At 42.5% G+C, this 24,493-nt stretch overlaps 1 long non-coding RNA gene across 3 annotated transcripts; it reads right to left on the bottom strand.

The window, feature by feature from the left end:
• Window positions 1–7,492: 7,492 nt before the first annotated feature.
• LOC117797996 lies at window positions 7,493–18,772 on the bottom strand. 3 transcript variants are annotated; one of them, XR_004622778.1, is made up of 4 exons: window positions 15,890–18,772; window positions 10,889–10,975; window positions 9,628–10,760; window positions 7,493–9,525 (listed from the first exon to the last, which is right to left on the bottom strand). It is a non-coding gene; the product is annotated as an uncharacterized LOC117797996 (long non-coding RNA). The 3 variants fall into 3 exon arrangements; XR_004622777.1 differs by lacking the exon at window positions 15,890–18,772 and having other exon boundaries at window positions 7,494–9,525; window positions 10,889–14,691; XR_004622779.1 differs by lacking the exon at window positions 15,890–18,772 and having other exon boundaries at window positions 7,500–9,525; window positions 10,585–10,760; window positions 10,889–14,691.
• Window positions 18,773–24,493: the final 5,721 nt, after the last annotated feature.

Genomic DNA, 24,493 nt, shown 5'->3' with positions numbered 1-24,493 from the left:
AAACTGAGGGCCTCAGAAGGGAGGGTTGTGGGGGAATGGGATAGGCTGGTGATGGGTAGTAAGGAGGGCACGTATTGCATGGTGCACTGGCTTTTACATGCAACTAATGAACCATCGAACATTACATCAAAAACCAGGGATGTACTGTATGGTGAATAACATTATAAAAATGTTATTATTAAAAATAAATAAAGTTAGGGGCGCCTGGGTGGCACAGCAGTTAAGCGTCTGCCTTCGGCTCGGGGTGTGATCCCGGCGTTATGGGATCGAGCCCCACATCAGGCTCCTCTGGTATGAGCCTGCTTCTTCCTCTCCCACTCCCCCTGCTTGTGTTCCCTCTCTCACTTGCTGTCTCTGTCAAATAAATAAATAAATACAATCTTTAAAAAAAAGTAAGAAAATATGCAGAAATGATGGCAAGGAAAATGGCTGGCATCTGAATGAGAAAATCTATGAATGCTTCAATGAGAATTTCCTGAAGCATTGATTCTCTGACTACACTGTAGAGAAAAATATTAGTCAATATTTAGATCATTCGGACACCTACAAATTTTCAGATCATCTCTATCAAAAGTAACCTCGTTAGGGGCGCATGGCTGACTCAGTCAGTAGAGCGTGTGACTCTTGATCAGGTTCATAAGTTGCAGCACCATGTTGCGTGTGGAGACTACTTTTGAAAAAGTTGAAAACATTTTTAAGGGGTACCTAGGTGGCTCAGTCAGTTAAGGGTCTGCCTTAGGATGAGTTCATGATCCCAGGGTCCTGGAATGAAGCCCTCTGTCAGACTCACTGCACAGCGGGAGTATGCTTCTCCCTCTCCCCACTCACGCTTTCTTTCTAATTTTTGCTCTCTGTCAAATAAATTAATTTAAAAACATGTTTTAAAAAGTGACCTCTCTCCACCTAAAGCTAACATAATACCATATACCAATTTCACCTAAATTTTTGCAGTAGCAACCACTCTCATCTTTTCATAAAAATATTTAAGTGTACGCTGTTTCAATTTTTCAGAATACGCAAGAGGCTGTTCCAGAACTTGAATTTCCACATACTCAGATCATAAAGGGCTATGGCTTCCCATTATGTCATACTGGAGACATGCTGTTCAAACAATAACTATGCTTAGGATTCCTCTGTAAGGTTCCCTATTATTAACATACTAACTACTGTCTCAGAAGGATATTGTGGCACCATCCTAAAAAGAGACTCATTAGAATAGGAAATGATGTCTCCCACACTCCTCTGCCCATGTAGATACCTGTTAAAGATCCTATTGATGTCATTCCAGTCTGGAAGAACACTTATGCCAGATACCACAGAGAATAACCAGTGGCCCCTCTACGTCCTTCAGGTTTCTCCGCCAGGACACACATCCAACATGCAGATATAGTCTTTATACAGCCTTCCACAAACATGAGGGACTAACTTAGGTTTTTATGCTGTGTCCTCAAAGCAAATGCTCCTTCCTACTGTGATTTGACCCAAATGCTTAGGCGTCCATGTGAGGCTCATTTCCAGGTGGATGAATAACACATGAAGGTACTGAGAATTTATTGGAGGAAGAAAGGAGGTAATTGATGGCTGAGTAATATTCCATTGTATATATAGACCACATCTTCTTAAACCAGTCATCTGTTGAAGGGCATCTCGGCTCCATCCACAATTTAGGTATTGTGGACAATGCTGCTATGAACATTGAGGTGCATATGGCCCTTCTCTTCACTACGTCTTTGTCTTTGTGTTAAATACCCAGTAGTGCAATGGCTGGATCATAGGGTAGCTTGATTTTTAACTTTGTAAGGGACCTCCACACTGTTTTCCAGAGTGGCTGTACCAACTTGCATTCCCACCAACAACGTAAGAGGGATCCCTTTTCAGCACAACCTCTCCAACATTTGTTGTTTCCTGCTTTGCCAATATTTCCATTCTAACTGGTGTAACGTGATATCTCAGTGTAGTTTTGATTTGAATTTCCCTGATGACTTATGATTTTGAACATTTTTTCATGTGTCTGTTAGCCATTTGTATGTCTTCATTGAAAAAGTGTCTTTTCATAGATTCTGCCCATGTTTTGATTAGATTGTTTCAAGTGTATTGAGTTTAAGACGTTCTTTGTATATCTAGATACTAATCCTTAATCTGTAGTGTCATTTGCAAATATCTTCTCCCATTCCATGGTTTGCCTCTTAGTTCTTTTGACTGTTTCCTTGGCTCTGCAGAATTTTTTTAAACATTTATTTATTTATTTATTTATTTATTTTTTATAATAATATTTTTTATTATACTATGTTAGTCACCATACAGTACATCCCTAGTTTTTGATGTAAATTTTGATGATTCATTAGTGGAATATAACACCCATTGCACCATGCAATATGTGCCCTCCTTACTACCCTTCGCCAGCCAATTCACTAACCCCATCCCCCTCCCTTCTGAAGCCCTCAGTTTCTCAGAGTCCATAGTCTCTCATGCTTCATTCCCCCTTCTGATTACCCCCCCTTTCTTTAGAAGCTTTTTATTTTGATGAAGTCCCACAAGTTTATTATTTCTTTTGTTTCTCTTGACTTTGGAGATGTGTCATGAAAAAATTTTCTGTGGCCGATATCAAAGGGGTTGCAGCCTATGTTCTCCTATAGGATTTTGATGAATTCCTGACTCACATCGAGGTCTTTCATCCATTTGGAGTTGATCTTTGTGTATGGTGTGAAAGAGTGGTCAAGTTTCATTCTTTTGCATATAGCTGTCCAATTTTCCCAGCACCATTTATTGAAGAGACTGTCTTTTTTCCACTGGATGTTTTTCCTGTTTTGTCAAAGATTAGTTGCCCAAAGAGCCGAGGGTCCATTTATGGGTTCTCTATTCTGTTCCATTGGTCTATGTGTCTGTTTTTGTGCCAGTTGCATGCTGTCTTTGTGATCACAGCTTTGTAGTATAGCTTGAAATCCCGCAACGTTTTGCCCCCAGCTTTGTTTTTCTTTCTCAACAATTCCTTGGTGATTCGGGACCTTTTCTGGTTCCACAGAAATTTAAGGGCTGTTTGTTCCAGTTCTTTGAAAAATTTCATTGGTATTTTGATCGGGATGCCATTGAAAGTGTAGATTGCTCTGGGTAGCATAGACATTTGAACTATGTTAATTCTTCCAATCCATGAGCATGGGATATTTTCCCATAAATTTGTGTCTTTTTCTTCAATGTCTTTCAAGAGTGATTTGTAGTTTCTTGAATATAGATCCTTTACGTCTCTGGTTAATTTAATTCCAGATAATGTGTGATTCTTCATGCTATTGTAAATGTAATGGATTCCCTAATTTCTCTCTCTTCAGTCTCGTTGTTCCTGTGTAAAAATGCAACTGATTTCTGAGCATTGGTTTTTTTATCTTGCCCATTACTGAATTGCTCTATAACGTCTAGTAGTTCGAGGGTGGATTCTTCTGGGTTTTCCAAATAGACTAATATGTCATCTGCGAAGAGAGACAGGTTGATTTCTTCTTTGCCAATTTGGATACCTTTGATCCCTTTTGTCTTCTGATTGCTGTTGCAAGGACTTCTAGTACTATGTTGAATAATAATGGTGAGAGTGGGCATCCTTGTCATGTTCCTGATCTTAAGGGAAAGGCTTCCAGCTTTTCCCCATTAAGAATGATATTTGCTGTAGGCTTTTCATTGATGGTTTTTATGAGATTGAGGAATGTACACTCTATCCCTACACTCTGAAGTGTTTTAATCAGGAAAGGATGCTGTATTTTCTCAAATGCTTTTTCTGCACTCAGACATCAAAAAGAACGATTTCTCAACTTTTGCTGCAATGTGGATGGGACTGGAGGAGATACTACTATGTGAAATAAGTCAAGCAGAGAAAGGCAATTATCATATGGTTTAACTCATTTATGGAACATAAGAATTAGGAAGATCAGCAGGAGAAGAAAGGGAAGAAGAAAGTGGGGAGTAAACAGAAGGGGGAATGAACTATGAGGGACTATGGACTCTGGAATACAAACTGAGGGCTTCAGAGGGGAGGGGGTGGGGAAATGGGATAGTCTGGTGTTGTTATTAAGGCGGGCATGTATTGCATTGTGCACTGGGTGTTATACGCAAGTAATGAAATATGGGACTTTAAATAAAAAACTAGGTATGTACTGTATGGTGACTAACATAATATAATAAAAAATTATTATTAAGAAAAAAGAAAGGTGGTAATTGGAAAGAGATTTGGAAAAGTAACTAAATGAGAGAACAGAATGAGACAGACTGAGTTCTTAGGTAATCTGACCTTGCATTCTGAATTGTCCCAGAGCAAGGGTATTGCTAGGATGTGGCACTTTCACTGCAAAAACTAGGAAGGGTCTGGCAAACTGAGAAAAATTGGTTACTGAAACAGGTTTTCTGTGGTCTACACCAGGCTCAATTAAGGGACAGAGAATCCTTGGGTATATATATAATGTGTATTTGTATTTAGTGATTTGTCATAACTGGGATTCCTTGTAGAACATGGGCTGGCTCCTCTTGAAACTCAGATATAATGGGGTTCCCTGAGGAATGGAGACAAGCCTTCTCTTCCCATGTGAAAAATGGAACCATGTTGGAAACAGTCCACCCCGTCAGGGAGACATCGATTATTATCATTCCATTTATATTTGATCTACTTGTCTGGCAGTAGACCCGTGTTTTTTCTACTCAGGTTTTCTTCACCACTCACCCACCAGTCACCATAAAAGTAATCTCTGGACCTTAGACCACTGAGGGAATAGAACCATTGTGGAATATCCCACCCTATTTCTTTCCTGTGTAAGCTGTAAAATTCATTTTCAATTTCTCCTTTTCCCTAATGCCTGTTTCAACATGTAACATAGCCCAAAATGGAAATACTATATAACTCGGCTCAGTTTCAATTTAGGACATAGTGGGCAGACACCACAATTCCCCATGAGTGCTGCTGTAAGCCAAGAAATAATGCACGTGGGAGCCATTTGAGTCCCTAGAACAAGCTCCTACAAGGCAGATTGGGAATGGGATTGACATTTCAAGTAGAATAGAAACAATGCTGACTTTCCTATTTTTCCTTTACAGTCTTGCCACCTGCCTTCAAGGCAGCTGGGAAAAAGGACAAGGCAACAGCTTGAGACAGAAAGAGATCTCGGAATATCCCATTGTTCTGGCTTGATATGTGCAAAAGATGATTTCTAACACTCAGAGCAAGATTGGTTATCCACTTTTTCTTTTCTTTTAGAGTTTCTTCTTTTCCTTATCTATGCCCCTTCAGAAAGGAAATACTTCTCTTGTGAGAAAAATAACATTTAAGAACTTGCTTTTTGGCAACAAACACAATACTCTCGTACTTGTGCACCATGGCCCAGACAACAGCACTGCCAGGGGAATTGCACAGCAGTGGAGAGGAGTCAAATTTACAGGTTCCTATCCACAAGACCAGAAGGAAGATCCAGGGAACTGGAAATCCTGGGGAGATAGTAGAGGGAGAGAAGCCTAGGAAAGCAGTGCTGTAACTTGTTTATGAGTTCGTGGTTCATCTCTAAGCTGCACTTGTGCAGTGTCTGATAGTAAGGAGGATGGAATTATGTGGGTAACAGAACTTGAACCAACATCCCAGATGTGACCTGAGGAGATCAATGTGTAGCTTCCACATAGGACTGATGCCAATAGGAGAATACATGTTTTGCAAACTGTCTGACACAGAAATCAATTTCCACAGAAGGCTCTTTGAAACTAGGAGCTTGGACCTGATTGTGTCAAGTACCTAATAAAACAAAAGCGTCACCTGGGATTTACACAGTAATTCCAGTTTCATAACATAACACTGGATAGATTCAGGACAGGTGCCAAATTGCTCAGTATATGAAACAAGGAAAATCTCAGCTGGCATCAAAATGAAATTTAGAGATACTTGATCCAGTAGACCATAAAATTTGGATTTTCTCACAAAGACCTTTAAGCCGCTACTTAAAAACTGACACAAAAAAGGGAGAATTTTTGTGAAAATGACTGGAGGGTTGATACATCAGAGCCATGAAAAGGAAGACCTAATGAAGCACATCTCAAAAGTACATTATATGGAAATGACTACAGATTGGAAAATAAAAGACTAATGACCTCAGGGTCATAGCAAAGAAAAGCTTGGAATCTAAAATATAGAGGAAAAAAATTTAGAGATCAGAAATTATCAAGGAACTGTGGTACGTCCTCAGGTGCCACAAAATCCATTGAACAGGGGATCCTAAAAGAGAACACAAAGAGAAGTAGAGGAAAAAATATGCTACCAGATGCTGAACAAACCCCAAGGATAAGAAACATGAAGAAAACCACATCAAGGCACATTTTACCTGATTCGTGGTTGTGTAGACCCTTTTCCACACAACTGTTTGACTTGTGTAACTATTCATTTCTTAATAAGCCAACAAGCGAGGAATTTTGTTCCCTAATGATTCTCAGCTGGGCATGAGTATCGAAATGATGGTGATGAAAACAAAAATTAGAGTGAGTGCAAGTTATTACATAAGTAGGTTAATCTCCACATTCCCTATCCCTGGTGTAGAAAGACTAATAGGCCATGTTCTACCAGACCCTCCCCTAACAGATTTGTCTCGGCAGAGCATGAAACACACCTGCCTGGATCAGGGGAAGTCAAGTGAGTTGGCAGTGTGCCATTAGGATGAGAACATGGGTGTGATATAGATGTTGAGATCTGGGGTGACCTCCCTCAGGAGATCATCCCCTTTTCAGACTCTTCCTCAAGAAACCAAAAAGCTCATTCTTGAGGAAACTGACATCAGTAAGTGGCTGGCAACACTGATACCAGCTTGAAATGCCTGTGTGTCTCTAGCCTGGATTCCTTTTGAGTACTTTCTGGTCTGAGCTAGTTTGGTCTTGACATGACAAAGCACCAATGTCATGGTCAGTCAAGAGGACACCCTCTCTCTCTCTCTCAAGAGAAGTGTCCAGGGACTCCTCCCGGAGAAGATGCTGAGCCAATTAGCACAGCACTTGGGAGTCTTGACCTGTGACAATATTCCTGCTAAATGCTCAGCAACTGGTGCACATCGAGCAAGACCAGGTGTCGAGGTCTAGAGGTCACTCCTCTTTTCCCAGGACCTTGTCTCTCCTAAGTAGGTGCTACGAAAAACACCCAGGAAACCCAACCCACACTGACCCGGATGCTCTTTTAAGCTTAATGTCTCCTGGGATCTCACCCAAAGGACACATTGTCCTTTCCTTTCTCAGGTAGTTTGTTGTTTTCTACTCACTGTTTCACATTCCCAAAACTTTGGAGATGCATAAAAAGGTGCAAGGAATGTACAAGAAATAAAAGGGATGGGTAATACCACACTCGTTATACCAGTTAATTGCAGATTGGATGGACAGCTGATTGGTTTTATTTTTTTAAAAGGTGGCTCTTCTTTGAGTGGGTAGATGAGGTTTCCATTTATTTTTACTTCTAAAAGTATAAACATTTATTTTATGCACTCTTGCTTAGTTATGATAAGCATCATAATGAAAGAATTTTGAAAGCACACTCAAATACACCTGAGCACTTTTTCTGTACTTTACGTAGAGCAGACTGTGAACAAATATAGAAGAGACAGTTGCCATAAGCCACAAGACGAAAATGGAGAAACACTACTCCGTGGGTATTTTATTTTTTGTGGAAATAAATTCACACAGAATCCTTGAGAAACAAACTGGAAAAGAGAATGAGCCAATGGTAGGACAAAGCCACCCTCCCATGGTTCTGTTGAGGCTGTGGTCTGTGACCTCCCTCCTGGCTCACTTCAGCATGTTAGGGGCAGATCCAGAAGGCAGATAAAAAGGAAGGAAAGATGATCCTGAACGTGGAATGCTTTGGAGGCACAAAGACAAGACAAGAATATGCCAGGCTGCCTCCTGAGTAATTCCCTACAAATGTGACTTGAGTGTTTAATAGTAAATATAAATCTAAGAAAAAATGTGGTGGGGGGGAAAGAAATTGTCACTAATCACCGAGAAAGAAAGGCCTTCCACTCCTTCCTTTTCTTGTTTACCAAGAAAACATGAGTTTTAAATTTTTTCTCTGCCCTCCCTTAATTACACAATGTGTTTCACACATAAATAAGACCCTTGTCAGGTTTACAACCAAGGGATCTCTTTTCCAAGTTCCTAAGACTCATCACTTTGAAATGAAAACAGCACGGGTGACAGTGCCCCTACTTTACAGTTTCACTGGGTTGAAGAGCACTTGTCTAACATGACTGGGAACCCAGCTCCAATTTGCAGAACTACTTTCTGGCATGAATGTAAGAATTGTTTTTCCTCTAAATTTTGGATATTGACCCCTTATACATGTATATTTAATAAATATTCTCTCCCATTCCATAGGTTGTCTTCACTTTGTGAAATTCCCAAGGCATCCTACTTCATTCCTGAAGTTTTGTTGGAAAACAAGTTACACGGGAAACCAGCTGTGTCCTGTACCAGTGTGAGCAATGGTAGAATTTTTTTTTAATAACAATTTTTTATTACGCTAAGTTGACTCTGTCCCTAGAAAATTCATCAAGGGAATGTCTTCCTTTTGGACGTCGTTGGAGGACAAGAGAGGGTGAGGAACTGTGTTCTCGTGGCGTCATTGCAGGAAGCACCCTCTGCACAGGATTGGGTATTATCTTCAGAGCAAGGAGGGAGCCTGCAAGCTCAGTACAGGTGTTCGTGTCACATTACCATGAATGGTGATAACTGCCACGGTCTGTATATGAGGCACAGTCATAATCATCCTCATCCTTGGATGGGAGACCAGAGATGATCAGGGAGGCTGTGTTGCCAGAGCTGGAGCCAGAGAAGTGATCAGGAATCCCTGAGGGCTGCTTATTGACACAATGAATTACAGGTTTAAGAGTCGATCGCAGGTGCTGTTTCTGCCAGGAGACATAGTCAAAAGCCCCAATATCACTGCTTCTTTAGGCACAGGAGATGGTGACAGTCCTTCCCAGAGACCCAGATACTGAGGGAGATTGATTCAGGGCACTGAAAAGTACAAAACACACCCTTTTAAAGTCACTACTGGGCCTGGTAATACCGAGGAGGAGAAACAGATGAGCCCACATGTACCCATGGTCCCGTGCATGGAGGCCTCACCTGTGCATTGACTGAATAGCGTGAGGAGGACCAGACTCCAGGCCGGGGTGGGGACACCCCAAGAGGACTGACTTCTGAGACCCCAACCTGAAGGCTGGCTGCCCCCCTCCTCTAATCCCCTCCCCCTGCTTCGAAGAGGAGGAGGCCTCCATGCATATGTGCTTCCTGCACAAGCCTCTCCTCACCCCCTCTGATCTGACTCTTCATTCTAGGTGTATCTGCATCCCAGGGCAAAAGAACTTAGCTGAAGGATTCCAATAATTTGACACGGATTTTCTAGGACAGAGCTCATGTTTCTGCGCAGGAAATGGAGCCAGATGTGGAATGTCCCTTAGTTCCTACTGTGGGAGTCCTCATATAGTTGAGGAATGATCCCATTCCTTTCCACTTGTGTTGTGCTGATGGTGCCTGGGGAAAAGAACCAGAGGGGCTGGAGTTAGAGAGATTCACTCTTTCCATGTGAGGCCTCAAAAACACAGCAGGGGGGTGGTTCCCATCATTATCTCCTACCTCTCCTCCTTAGTAGGGTGGGTCCTCTTGCTTCTGAGTCCCCTTCCTTGCAGGACTCTGAAGCTGAGGCCTGGGGTGTCGCTTGGCCTCTCACAGGGGACTTATTTGGGCAAAATAGATTTGGATCACCCTTCACACAAGGTCCTCCTTTGCATGACTCAGGAGGAATCAACTCATGGGACTCTGTATAGGTCAGGGTAAATCTCAGTCATGACCTTCCTCAAATCCAGGTCCTTGCTCCCCCCTGTTGGTCACAGATGGTGCAACCCAAGCACCATGGAAGGCTGCTGAGTGAGAGCTGGAATTTCTTCTCTGCTTCTTCTCCTCCTTCTTTTTTCACTTTCCAGTCAGTACCAAGTCCTGAGATTGCTCTTAAATCCATCTTCCTCAAGAAAGGAATGGGTCACCTGCCACACCAGGGGCTTCAGACCCTACCCCTCAGCACCAGCTAGCTTTCCCCCATTAACAGCCTTGTCACAGAGTTTGTGTTAGTGTGGCAGTTCATGGCTCAGGGCTGTGGAAATATTAGAGATTAAATAAAACAATATTCTGAAGAAAGCCGGGATGAAAAAAAGGCACAGGCGAGGAAAAAAACAAACTATTGGTTTCTTATACTTTTGAATCAAAAAATATTGGGAGAGAGAATGAGAAAGAGAGTTCAGTCAGCATCTGAAACAGCCACTGTAAATAGGAGCAGTTTTCCAGGGTTTGTGAATTAGGTAGAAGGGAACTGGGGTCAGGATTACTCTAAAGAGCCCACCCCTGGGACTTAAAATCAGAGTTCATTTCTCTATCACATGGGGCAGAAGACATTCTTCACTTAATCTTCTCCGTACAGAGACTCACAATTCATAGCTGTGCACCTTCCTGGGGAGAAGTCCTTTCCACTCACAGAGAGCTGCCTGACCTAGTGTGCTTTCTCATTAGATGGTTTAAAGGGGAAAACCATTCGGGTACCTGGGTGGCTCAGCAGTTAAGCGTCTGCCTTCAGCACAGGGCATGATCCCAACCTTCTGGGATTGAGCACAGCAACAGGCTCCTCCACTGGGAGCCTGCTTCTTCCTCTCCCACTCCCCCTGATCATGTTCCTTCTCTCGCTGGCCAGCTGCCTTTTTCAAATAAATAAATAAAACCTTTAAAAAGTCAAAAAATAAAGGGGAAATATCAAACAGGCTGAATGGTCCCTTTCAGAAGAGACTTGACTTTCAGGAAACAGACTACAAATTTTGTGAGGTGTGAATTCTTAAAGAAACTACTGCACCTGCCCCAGAGGATAGAGCGGCCTCCACAGAAATGTGCATCCAGATGTCCCCATGTTGGGTGAGCATCTTCAGAGCAAGTAGGGAGCCTGTGAACAGAGCAGGTGTTGGTCTCACTTCCTCATGAAATGGGATCACTGTGAAAAATTGTAGCTCCCACCATATGAGCATCAGTAATACTCAACCTCCTCTTCAGCCTGGAGCCCAGAGATGATCAGGGAGGCTCTGTTTCCAGATCTGGAGCCAGAGAAGGAATCAGGGTTCCCTGATGGCTGAGTATTTACATTACAACTCAGGAGTTTGCATAAGTGCCTGGGACCTGCTGATACCAGGAGACATAATTACCACTCCCAATGTTACTGCTGCTTCCAGCACAGGAGATGGCGATGGTCTGACCCAGGGCCCCAGATACTGAGGGAGGCTGACTTAAGGAAGACTGTGCCCAGGTTCCTGAAAAATGAATGAACACGATCTAATGAGTTTAGTGCTGGGGCCCCAGGTGAGTCTGAGAAGGATTCAAAGGATCCACCCAGATGTTCCTGTGCTCCCTTTCCTGGAGGGCTCACCTGTGTCCTGCGTGACGAGGGTGAGGAGGACCAGAGCCCAAGCCACGGTGGAGACGCTCTAAGAGTACTGACTTCTCAGACCCCAACCCTGAGCCTGGCTCCCCCATAGCTCTCTTATCCACTCACCCTGCCTCAGAGAAGGGAGGGCCTCCATGCAAATGTACTTCTTGCCCTGCCTCTCCTCACCCACTCTGACATGATTCTCTATACCAAATACTTCTTCATCCCTGGGCAAGAAAGCAAAGGTGTCCAGATATTAACACATTTCATATGCATTCGCTGAATCTCAAGAGGCAGAGTCCGTGGCAGACCCCAGGAATTCAAACCAGCCTTGGAATATCCTTGCCTTCCACTGGGAAGTCTTGGCGTGGCTGGAGAAGGAATCCCAGGACCACTTTGCTGTGCAGGAGGAGGGTTACGAAAGCTCTCCAGGCTGGCTGAGATTAGGGGAAATTCAAATACTCCTCTCACCAGGAGCACAGGCACAGCTGGGGTCTCATTCTCCCTTAAATCACTCTTGGTGCCCTCAGTTAACTTTTCTCAAGACTCACTCTCCTGCTCTACAGTGCTTTAAGGTTAGGAGATGTTTACTGGAACTTCCATAAAGGGAACTACTGGCATGCAACTGATATTAGGCCCCCCTTCCCTTGTGTTGCACATAGAGTGGCTCCAGAAGCCTGTTTGGACCTACCTTCAGGATAAGAGAACAGCCAAAAATTGCTTTTCCCAAATTCAGGTCCTCAGTGCCTCCTAGTGGCCACAGAGCATAAAGGCCAAGCTCCAGGGAAGGCAGCTGACACAGCTGGAAACCCATGCTCTGCCCCTCCTCCTGCCCACCCTCCAAATCCTCCCAGCTCTGTCCCAAGCTCTGACCCTTTCTGGTGCAATTCAAGATCCTTCCCATTTTCCTTTATTTCCTCCATAATGAAATACGGCACCTGCAACATAGAGAGGCACAGATGCTCTTTCTCACTGTCAACAGGAAAGCCACTCGTAGGGATAGAGTGTGTGAGGTGGACGTGGCTCAGGGCTGAGGAAACATCACACATTGAATTAATCCAGCCCCAGTCGGTTCGAGGATGACAAAACAGGGATATAGAGAAAATGCTTGGATTCTCAACATGATTAAGAAATAAGAATAATGCAAGACAGGGAGCTGAGGAGGGTGGAAAAATACCTCAGTGAAATCCAGAGAAAGGATTCAGGTTCTGAGCCTCTCAGAGAAGGGGATGGGAGTCAAGATTGGTCTCAGGGGTCCTGCTCCAGGGACATCTCACAGGGCAAGTCTGGTTGTCCAGGAAACACAGGATGTTCTCTGTCTGCCTCTTGGTGCACATATGTGACCTGACCTCACAGCTAGGTCCTTTCTAAGCAACGTCTCTTCATCCACAGAGATGTTTGACCTAGTGTGCTTTTCTAGAAACAGGTGGGTTTGGAGAAAAACTGTTCAGGACTCACGGCTCCTTTCCAGGAGTTTTGTGGAATAGAGATACTCTGATAACACTCTTTTCATGTCACTATTCATACCACAAGTCAGAGGCTTCAGGAGCTTCTGAACAATGTATTGCTGGCCCAGAGCATGGGATGAGCAGAGTGGTGACCACTGGGATGGGGGCAAGGAAAAGTGTTCTGGGAAACAAGAATCATTTGGGACTTGAGATTGTTTCTGTTCTTTAAACATTCAACTACTGTACTATTTAGACGATTGTTTAAGTAAGGACGTCTAATTTTTGGATAAGAATACCACAGTAACTAGATCATGACCTTGTCAGAATCAGGGATGCATCTGAAACTAGACTTGCAGCCCATCAGTTTGGATCACTGTGTCTTGGGATAACAGCAGAGAGGCTGTCTGTGAACATTCTGGTGTCCACATGCTTCCTGCAGATAACCAACACAGCTCTTCCCGAGGAGTTGTCATGCAGCTGTTTCATCTCTGTGAGTACTAACAGCACCCTCAGGGCCCCCATAATAGAGGACTAAGTGTTTCATGTCAAGTCTTTTTGAGTATTCTGCCCACACAATTATACATAACAGAAATAATAAGCTTGATTACCACAAAATGAGGCAAAATTAAGACTTGCACATAATATGATTAATGCACAATACAGCTAAAGTGTGTACAATTTTTAAAATCATAGAAATCAATATGTATGTTGCATCATTTAGTATACAACAAATATAGAGATTCCTTAAACAATAGCAAGTTAAAAGAGAAAGAGAGGAAGAGAGGGAAAATATCCAGACCACATGTATGGCATCTGATCCAGAAAATCAATGGACTCATGAATGCTTACTCATTCTCGGCTGATTCCCTTCCCATGTAGTATAATAAAAGCACAGGTGGATTAGTTGGCCTCAGGGACTTCTAAAACATTTCAAATCACTCCATCAAAAGTGTTTATTTTCTCATCATTAAAGGAAGATTTTGAAATAAGTACTGTTGAATTATTGGAGAAGACATAGAAGACTCTTCTTGCAGTTTGAGGCACAGCATACAAGACAGAAGGGCTATGGCAGCTCCACAGATCTCATGCTGGAGTGATCCTGTTAACTCCACATCTAGCCTGTGATTTTCTTGGTAATGTCCCTATTATGAAAATAGAGACTAGTTTCTCAGAAGGAAACTGTGGTCCCATCTAAGAGGAGACAGAGTCCAAGTGGCAGTGGGGGCTCCCTGCCCTCCTGTGCACATGTGGGTACTTTGTAAAGATCCCACTGATGCCATGACAGTCAGGGAGCAGGGCTTACACTAGAGGCCCTAGAACCCAACCAGACAATGGTCCCTCTGCCAACTTGTTTGTCTCCATGAAGAACCACACCATACAGCAGGTGCAGCCTCTGACCAGCCTCCTGTAGAAAGGGATTATTGACTCAGGACCCTATTCTGTGTTCAGTAGCACAGGCTCCATTCCCACTGTGCTGACAAAGATGTTCAGGGATTCCATGTACGACACTGTTCTGGCCTCAATAATTCACCAACGAAAGTGCTGACTATTTACTGGGGAAAGGAAGAATGTACGTGGTGAGAAGATTTTTGAAAATACTTGTTGGTGAGAACATTATGGAAAGATTGAGCCCTCACGTGGGTGAGGTCTATCCAGAGAAACCAAACTATACGCATTGTGTTGTGTGTGTATATGTGTGTGTGTGTGTTTATTAGTTGTATTTTTAAATATATGATATATGCATTTATATAAGTATATAATATACTTAATACATATATAATATGTTTTGTACATAAGTATAATATATATAAATCATATGAGATCTACATTATATATGAATATACAAAAATGATACTTACACATTTAAAATGTATTTGTATACTTGTGAAATTGTATCCAATCAGGACGGACTCACATGATTATTGAGACAGGGAAGTTCGTGAGATGCCATCTGCCACCTACAGAACCAGTATAGTCAGCGGCATAATTCACTTAGGTCCCAAAGCCTGAGCACCAGGGAAGCCAGCGGATCCAGGCCTTCTAACCCATTGGGAGAAGAAGGTGAGATAAGATTCCAAGCTCAACCAGAGATGTTAGAAGTGAGGTGAATTCCTCCGTCTATGGCCTTTGTTCCACTCAAGCCCTCATGCATTGGGTCAGGCACACACACCTTAAGTACAACAGTCTACTGTATTGAACCCACAAATTCAATTTCTAATCTCAGCCAGGAACACCCTCACAGGGACATCCAGAAATAATGTTTCATTTTTGCACCACGTGCAGGTTGACACAGAAACTTCACCATCTCAGTGACCTTCATTCCTGATTCCCCAACAGGTAATGTGTTGTTGCGAGGACATGGCATTTCCAGTGATCTACTGGGAAACTTCTAGCAACATGACTAGAGATTGTCACCCCCAGGGCCTCCTAATACCCAAGTGTAGCTTTATTCAGTTGTTCAAGGACTTCATAGATGTACTGTTAAATCTTTTAATAAATTTATTTAGGTTTATATAATTAGCGATCCATTCTAACTGGAACTCCAGCAAGATATCGCTTGCTCATCAGGAAAACAGATGCTTTGGCTTTCCTGAGGCAAGAGGGACACATCCAATAGCTTTCTCTTCCAATCTAGAAGAAAAGGACCCATTTTCGAAAGAGCCCTGGCTAACCCTGACAGTATCCACATTTCTATATGGCTAAATTGAAAAGTGGGGAAGAGTCCCATTCTGGGACCAGAGCACAAAGGCAAAGAGGAAGCCCTCATTGTACTCATCAGATGCAGTGTTGCCCTAGGATGTTCCGGTGATCAAGCAGAGGAGATAAAGGTGGACTGATTTTCAGGACCATCCTGCATGAAACCCCCTCTGCACAGGGTTGGGAAGCAGCTGCAGGGCAAGGGGGGAGCCTGTGAGCACAGGGCAAGGTTTGGTCTCACTTTCCCATAATGTTGGAAATTAATACTACCAGCAGGGATAATCAGACTCACCTTAGCCTGGCATCTGGAGATGGTCAGGGAGGCTGTCTTGCCAGACTTGGAGCCTGAAAGCAATCAGGTACACCTGTGGGCCCTGTATTGGTATAGGAAACCAGCAGTTTCAAAGTCATTCCGGTGCTGCTGGTACCAGGGGATTTCATTATGACTCCCCAATACCATGCTTCTTCCAGCACAGGAGGTACTGAAACAGTGTTTCCCAGAGTCTTTGAGAACAAGAGAGGCTGAGTTAGGTTAGACTGAGTCCATGCCTAAAAAGGGAAGAATACACACTGCTGAGTTCAGTCCTAGGGCCTTAAGGAAACTGAGGAAAAGGAGACAAATGGTCAGCCTACATGTCCCTTTGTTTCCTGCCACAGAACTTCAAGATTGCCTTGAGAAAGGAAGGTGAGGAGGAAGACCTGAGCTCAGGTCCTGGTGGAGACACCCCAAGAACACTGACTTCTGAGACCCCTACCCCGGTCCTGGCTCCCCAAGACCTCACTTATTCCCTGCCCTTGCCCCAGAAAATGGAAAGGACTCTAGGCAAATGTGCTTCCTGTATCTACCTTCCCTCACCCCTTCTTACCTAACCTGCATTCTAGATACTTTTCCATCCCAACGCAGCGGAACATAGCTGAAAGATTAAAACACGTTGACATGAATTTTCTAGGACACAGCTCATGTTAGTGCTCAGGAAATGGAGCCAACTTGGAATGCCCTTTAGTTCCTACTGTGAGTATCCCCATGCATTTCACAAATAATTCCAGGACTTAAAACTTTGTGCCATGTGGATCGAGGGTGAGAACATGGCCATGAAAGGCTGGAATTAGGAGAGATTCACTCTTTCTTTTGTAGGCACAAAATCAGAGATGGAGTTGTTCACATGCCTCATAGCCTTCTTCTCCTCCTCAATGGCATGGGTTCTCATGACTCTTTTGGTCCCCTTCCTCACAGGGCTCTGAGTCTGAGGACTGGAGGTGTTTGTTGGACTTTCGAGTAAGAACTTATTGAAACAGAATAGATTTGGATCACCTCTCAAACGTGGTCCTCTTCTGCAGCACTCAGGAGGAATCAGATCTTCGGAATTCTACAGGTCAGGGTAAAGCACATTCATGACCTTCCCTAAAGCCATATCCATGGTGCCCCATGGTGGCCACACATGGTGCAACCCAAGAACCAGGGAAAGAAGCTGAATGAGAGCTGGAATCCCTGCTGTGATCCTTCTCCTCCATCCTTCTTCCCAGCCCAGTTACTACCAAGTGCCTAGATTCCTCTTCAATCCATTAGAGTTCATTTGACATTTTTCTGTCTTCCTCAGGAATGGAATAAGTCACATACCATACCAGGTGCCTTGGACTTGCCTCTCAAGAGCAGGGAGCTTCTCCCATTCCCCAGCCTTGTCACAGGGTCCCTGTTAGTGTGAGGGTTCTTGGCTCAGGGGCAAGGTAATGTTAGAGGTCAAATAAAACCAACCCCTGAGGGAAATCTTGATGAGCACAATGGCACGGGTAGACAAAGGGTTGTTTTCTCATGATCTTGATATCAAAATTATTGCAGGAAGGATAGAGAGCTCAGTCAGCATTGAGACCAGCCTAAAGAAAATCATGATTTCATTTTCTACCACTTGTGGATCTGGTAGAAGGCAACTGGGGTCAGTTATATTCTAAAGGGCGCAACTTCAGGGACCTCTCATCAGAGTGCATTTTTCTGTCGATTACATTGGTGAGAAGACAGTCTTGTCTTAATCATCTCTACAGAGAGACTAACTTAGCTCATAGCTGTGCACCTTCCTGAGGTAAATTCCTCTCCATCCAGAAGGAGATGCCTGACCTAATGTGCTTTCTAAACAACATGGTTTAAAGGGGGAAATTCTGATCAAGGTTGAAGGTCCCTGCCACAAGAGAAATGTCCCCTCAGGAAACAGACTAGGAATTGTACACAGTGTGGATGTCCCAAAGAAACCATTTAAGTACCACTATTCACATATCTGTAACAGGTGTTTCTCAGAGCACAGGTTAGATAACACTCTGGCCTAGGTTTGGACCAATTAGCTCCCTCGTGGCCTCAGTGATTGTGGCAAAAGGAAATAGACTTGATAGCTTTGGTATTGACAATCACAGTTGTTATTGTGTGTTTTAAATTATCACATACTATAATTTTGGAGAGAATTTAGATAACAATGTCTATTACTTTATACAATACCAAATGGTAACCAATGACTTTTTCATAAATCAGTCAGCTGGACATTGAACATGGCTTTGTAGCCTCATTGACTGGATATTTGTCTCTTGAAATAACTTTGGAGAGGCCTCCTGAGAATTCTCTGGATCTCAGGCACTCCTTGCAGAAAATAAACCCTGAACCTTACAGTGAGCCGTTTGCTTCTGTTCTCTGTTTTGTTAGCACCAGAAACAAATTCAGCTCTCCCTCTGCAAAAGGCTGGAGCCACTGACTGATTTCAATCCCTTTGGATTTTGTGTCCACACAATAAGACATGATATTCAAACATTAAATCTGACAGTCATCCAAAAGTGACAAAATGACCACATGTACACAATATCCTTATGTTCCAATTGGAAACAAAGCAAATATGATTAAAAATATATAGAAAACAACATCCAACATCTTATTTTACAAGACAAATTAAAGATGATGATTCCTCATACACTAGCAATTTTAAATTTACAATAGCACCAAAAATCATAGGCTATCTTGGAATTGACTTAACCAGAGATGTAAAGGAGCTATATTCTAGAAACTGCAAATCATTCTTAAAAGACACTGAAGTAGACACAAAAAGATGGAAAATATTCCATGCTCATGGATCAGAGGAATTAACATAGTTAAATTGTCCATACTCTCCAGAACAATCTATACTTTCAAGGCTATCCCGATCAAAATACTAATGACATTCTTCAAAGAAATGGAACAAACAGCCCTTAAATTTGGGTGGAACCAGAAAAGGCCCCTAATCACCAAGGAATTATTGAAAAGGAAAAACAAAGCTGGGGGGCATCACAATGCAGATTTCAAGCTGTACTACAAAGCTGTGATCAAAAGACAGCATGGTACTGGCACAACAACAGACACATAGACCAATGGAACAGAATAGAGAACCCAGAAATGGATCCTCGGTTCTTTGGGCAAGTAATCTTTGACAAACCAGGAAAAAACATCCAGTGGAAAAAGGACAGTCTCTTCAGTAAATAGGGCTGGGAAAATTTTCAGCTGTATGCAAAAGAATGAAACTTGACCACTCTCGCACACCATATGCAAAGATAAACTCAAAATGGATGAAAGACCTCAATGTGAGACAGGAATCCATCAAAATCCTAGAGGAGAGCATAGGCAGCAACCTCTATGACATCAGCCACAGCAAACTTTTTCATGACACATCTACAAAGGCAAGAGAAACAAGAGATAAAATGAATTTGTGGGACTTCATCAAGATAAAAAGCTTCTGCACAGCCAAGGAAACAGTCAAAAAAAACTAAAAGGCAGCCCATGGAATGGGAGAATATATTTGCAAATGATGCTACAGAATAAAGCCTGGTATCCAAGATCTACAAAGAACTTCTCAATCTCAATACACGTGAAAGAAATAATCAAATCAATAAATGAGCAGAAGATATGAACAAACACTTTTCCAATGAAGACATACAAATGGCTAACAGACACATGAAAAAATGATCAATATCATTAGGCATCAGGGAATTTCAAATCAAAACCACACTAAGATACCACCTTACCCCAGTTAGAATGGAAATTGACAAGGCAAGGAACAACAATTATTGGACAGGATGTGGAGAAAGGGGATCCCCCCACATTGTTGGTGGGATTGCAAGTTGGTACAGCCTCTCTAGAGAACAGTTGGAGGTCCCTTAAGAAGTGAAAAATTTAGCTACCCTATGATCCAGCTATTGCAATACAGGGTATTTACCCCAAAGATATAGACGTAGTGAAGAGAAGGGCCATTTGCACCCCAATGTTCATAGCAGCATTGTCCATAATAGCTAAATTGTGGAAGGAGCCGAGGTGCCCTTCAACAGATGACTGTATTAAGAAGATGTGGGAGAGGGGTTAATATGGGGGAGGAGTAGGGGACCCCTTTTTCAGCCAGTCTCCTAAGTAGAGGTGGATAGGTACCAGACCAGCCTGAACATCCACAGAATCAACCTGAGATGCAGGAAGATACATCTGGATCTCTACAAATGAACATCTCCAGCGCCGAGTATTAAGGTACGAAGTGGGGAGCCGTGAAACAGCGCACGTATATCGGAAGATAAACAGAAGGGGAGGGAGCCACCACTTTCGGTCGCCAGGAAGTGGTAGCCACCTGCAAGGGGGAGCGGGCGGACTCGCCAACCAAGAGAGAACAGACTGTGACCGTGAATGGGGACCACGCGCCACCAGATTTCTCAAGAAACTCCGGTGCCCTCACTGGAACAAGACTGAGACCAGGAGCTCCGGGAGCGCAGGGGGAGCTGGCAGCTGGTGGTGTTAGAAACACAAAGGACAGAGACGAACCAGCCCTGGAAGTGAGCGCTGGGACGCCGGATGTGGGGTGCACATCCCGGGATGCTGCAGGGTTGAGTAGCACCAACAGAAACAGAGTTAAAGTGGCCAGATCATCAGTGGAGAATGGTCTGTGATCCCCTCTCTTCTATGACAGAGGCTGAGATTCGGCCACTGCTGCTCTGTCTCTCAGAAGAGGCACAGCAAACTGCCAGGGAAAGCTGCCAGAGAACAAAAGCTTGGAAAGACTGGCTCACAGAGTGCCCATTCCCATCCCCCCTCGCAGGGGAAACAGAGACTCTACCCAAACAGGGATGCCTGAGTATTGGCATGGCAGGCCCCTCCCCTAGAAGGCAGGCTGAAAAATCAAGAAGACCGCATCCCTAAGATCCTTATAAAACAAGGGCACATGGCCTGGGTCCCAGTAAATAATTTGGACCCTGGGCAACCCCGCAACCTCTCCTCAACAGAATGAGGAGAAGGAGAAATCCCCCCCAGCAAAGAAAAGACGAGTCTGTGGCCTCTGCCACAGAACTAATGGATATGGATATAACCAAATTATCAGAATTGGAATTCAGAGTAACAATGGTCAAGATGATGTGTAGACTTGAAAAAAGTATTAACGAAAATGTTAATGAGAATATAGAATCTGTAAGAGCAGAAATGAGAGTGATTTTGGCAGAAATTAAAAATTCTATGAGCCAAATGCAGTCAAAACTAGAGGCTTTGACGGCCAGGGTGACTGAGGCAGAATAATGTATTAGTGAATTGGAGGATGGGTTAGTAGAAGAAAAAGTGAAAATAGGATCTAGACTTAAAAAAATACATGCCCATGAATGTAGGTTACAGGAGATTACTGACTCAATGAAATGAAAAATGTCAGGGTCATTGGCATCCCCCAAGTGGTGGAGAAAAACAGGTGTAGAAGAGATATTTGAACAAATTGTAGCTGAAAACTTCCCTAATCTAGCAAGGGAAACAAATATTCGTGTCCAAGAGGCAGACACGACATGCTCAAGCTCAACCATGACGAACCTATGCCATGTCACGTCATAGTGCAATTTGCAAATATTAGATCCAGGGATACAGTATTGAAAGCAGCCAGGGCAAAGAAATTTCTCACATACCAAGGCAAAGGTATCAGAATTACGTCAGACCTGTCTACACAGACCTGGAATGAGAGAAAGTGTTGGGGGGCATTTTTAAAGCTCTTTCAGAGAAAAACATGGAGCCAAGGATCCTTTATCCAGCAAGGCTGTCATTCAGAATTGATGGAGAAATAAAGACGGTCCAGAATCGCCAGTCATTAACCAATTTTGTAACCATGAAACCAGCCCTATAGGAGATATTAAGGGGGTTCTATAAAGGTAAAAAGTCCCCAAGAGTGATACAGAACAGAAAGCCAGAACCGATACAAACAAAATCTTTACTGGCAACATGACATCATTAAAATCATATCTCTCAATACTCAGTCTCCATGTAAATGGCCCAAATGCTCCCATGAAATGCCACAGGGTTGCAGATTGGATAAAAAGAAATGACCCATCCATTTGCTGTCTACTAGAGACTCATTTGTAACCTAAAGATACATTCAGACTGAACGTAAAGGGATGGAATACCATCTCTCACACAAATGGACCTCAAAAGAAAGCTGGAGTAGCCATTCTCATATCAGATAGATTGGATTTTAAACTAAAGACTATAGTTTTAGACACAGAAGGGCACTAAATTATTCTTAAAGGATGTATCCAACAAGTGAAGATGAGAATTATAAATATATATGCCCCGACAGGGGAGCAGCAAGATACACAAGACAACTCTTAACCAGAATAAAGAGACATATAGAAAAAAATACATTAATAGTAGGAAACCTCAACACCACACTATCAGAAATAGACAGAAAACCCATGCAAAAACTCAGCAGAGAAACAAAGGCTTTGAATGCCATACTCGACGAGTTGGACCTCATAGATATATATAGAACACTACACCCCAGAACCAAAGAATATTCATTCTATTCTAATGCCCATGGAACATTCTCAAGAATAGACCATGTTCTGGGACACAAAACAGGTCTCAACTGATACGGAAAGACTGAAATTATTCCCTGCATATTCTCAGACCACAACGCTTTGAAATTAGAACTCAACCACAAGGAAAAATTTGGAAGAAACTCAAACAGTTGGAGACTAAGAACCATCCTGCTCAGAAAAGATTTGATAAACCAGTACCCTAAAAATCAATTTAAAAAATTTATGGAGACCAATGAGAACGAAAACACAACACTCCAAAACCTATGGGATACTGCAAAGGCAGTCCTAAGGGGGAAATACATAGCCATCCAAGCCTCACTCAAAAGAACAGAAAAATCTAAAATGCAGTTTTTATATTCTCACCTAAAGAAGCTGGAACAGCAACAGAGGGACAAGACTAATCCATGCACGAGGAAGCAGTTGACCAAGATTAGAGCAGAAATCAATGAATTAGAAACCAGGAGTACAGTAGAGCAGATCAACAGAACTAGAAGCTGGTTCTTAGACAGAAATAATAAAATTGACAGACCTCTGGCAAGACTTATACAAAAGAATAAAGGAACCAAATTAATAAAATTATGAATGAAAAAGGAGAGGTCACAACCAACACCAATGAAATTGGAGGGATTATTAGAAATTTTTATCAACATCTTTATGCCAATAAATTAAGCAATCTAGAAGAGATGGAGGCCTTCCTGGAAACATATAAACTACCAAGACTGAAACAGGAAGAAATTGATTTTTTAAACAGGCCAACTAATTATGAAGAGTTTGAGTCAGTGATAAACAACATTCCAAAAAATACAACTCCAGGCCCAGATGGTTTTCCTGGGGAATTCTACCAAACATTCAAAGAAGAAATAATACCTATTCTCCTAAAGCTATTTCAAAAAATAGAAACAGAAGGAAAGCTACCAAACTCATTCTATGAGGCTAATATTACCTTGATCCCCAAACCAGGCAAAGACCCCCTCAAAAAGGAGAATTACAGACCGATTTCTCTAATGAATATGGATGCCAAAATCCTCAACAAGATCCTTGCTAATAGAATCCAACAGTACATTAAAAGGATTATCCATCATGACCAAGTGGGATTCATACCTGGGATGCAAGCATGGTTCAACACTCGCAAATCAATCAATGTGATACATCATATCAACAAGAAAAGACTCAAGAACCATATGATCCTCTCAATTGATGCAGAAAAAGCATTNTTCTTTCTATTAGGCCAATAATACCTTGATCCCCAAACCTGGCAAAGAAACCAACAAAAACAGAATTATAGACTGATTTCCCTAAAGAATATGGATGCCAAAATCCTCAACAACATCCTGGCTAATAGAATCCAACTGTACATTAAAAGGAATAACCATCATGACCAAGTGGGATTCATCCCTGAGATACAAGGGTGGTACAACATTTGAAAATCTATCAGTGTCTTAGATTTTATCCAGAAACAAAAATTCAGAAATCATATGATTCTCTCAATAGATGCAGAAAAAGCATTTGACAAAATACAGCATCCTTTCCTGATTAAAACCATTCACAGTGTAGGAATAGAGGGTATATTTCTAAAGCTCAAAAAAGCCATATATGAAAAGCCTACAGCAAATATTATTCTCAATGGGGAAAAGCTGGAAGCCTTTCCCTTAAGATCAGGAACACGACAAGGATGCCCACTCTCGCCACTATTATTCAACATAGTACTAGAAGTCCTTGCAACAGCAATCAGAAGACAAAAAGGGATCAAAGGTATCCAAATCGGCAAAGAAGAAGTCAAACTGTCTCTTCACAGATGACATGATACTCTAAATGGAAAACCCAAAAGAATCCACGCCCAAAATATTAGAAGTTATAGGGAAATTCAGTAATGTGGTGGGATACAAAATCAATGCTCAGAAATAATTTGCATTTCTATACACGAATAGTGAGACTGAAGAAAGAGAAATTTACAATAGCCCCCAAAACCATATGTTGCCTTGGAATTAACTTAAACAGAGACGTAAAGATCTATATTGTAGAAACTATAAATCAGTCTTGAAAGACATTAAGGAAGACACAAAAAGAT

The sequence above is a fragment of the Ailuropoda melanoleuca genome, unplaced genomic scaffold, assembly GCF_002007445.2.
Source record: "Ailuropoda melanoleuca isolate Jingjing unplaced genomic scaffold, ASM200744v2 unplaced-scaffold2139, whole genome shotgun sequence".
Taxonomy (NCBI): Eukaryota; Metazoa; Chordata; class Mammalia; order Carnivora; family Ursidae; genus Ailuropoda; species Ailuropoda melanoleuca.
This window is presented reverse-complemented; position numbering and strand designations above follow the sequence as displayed.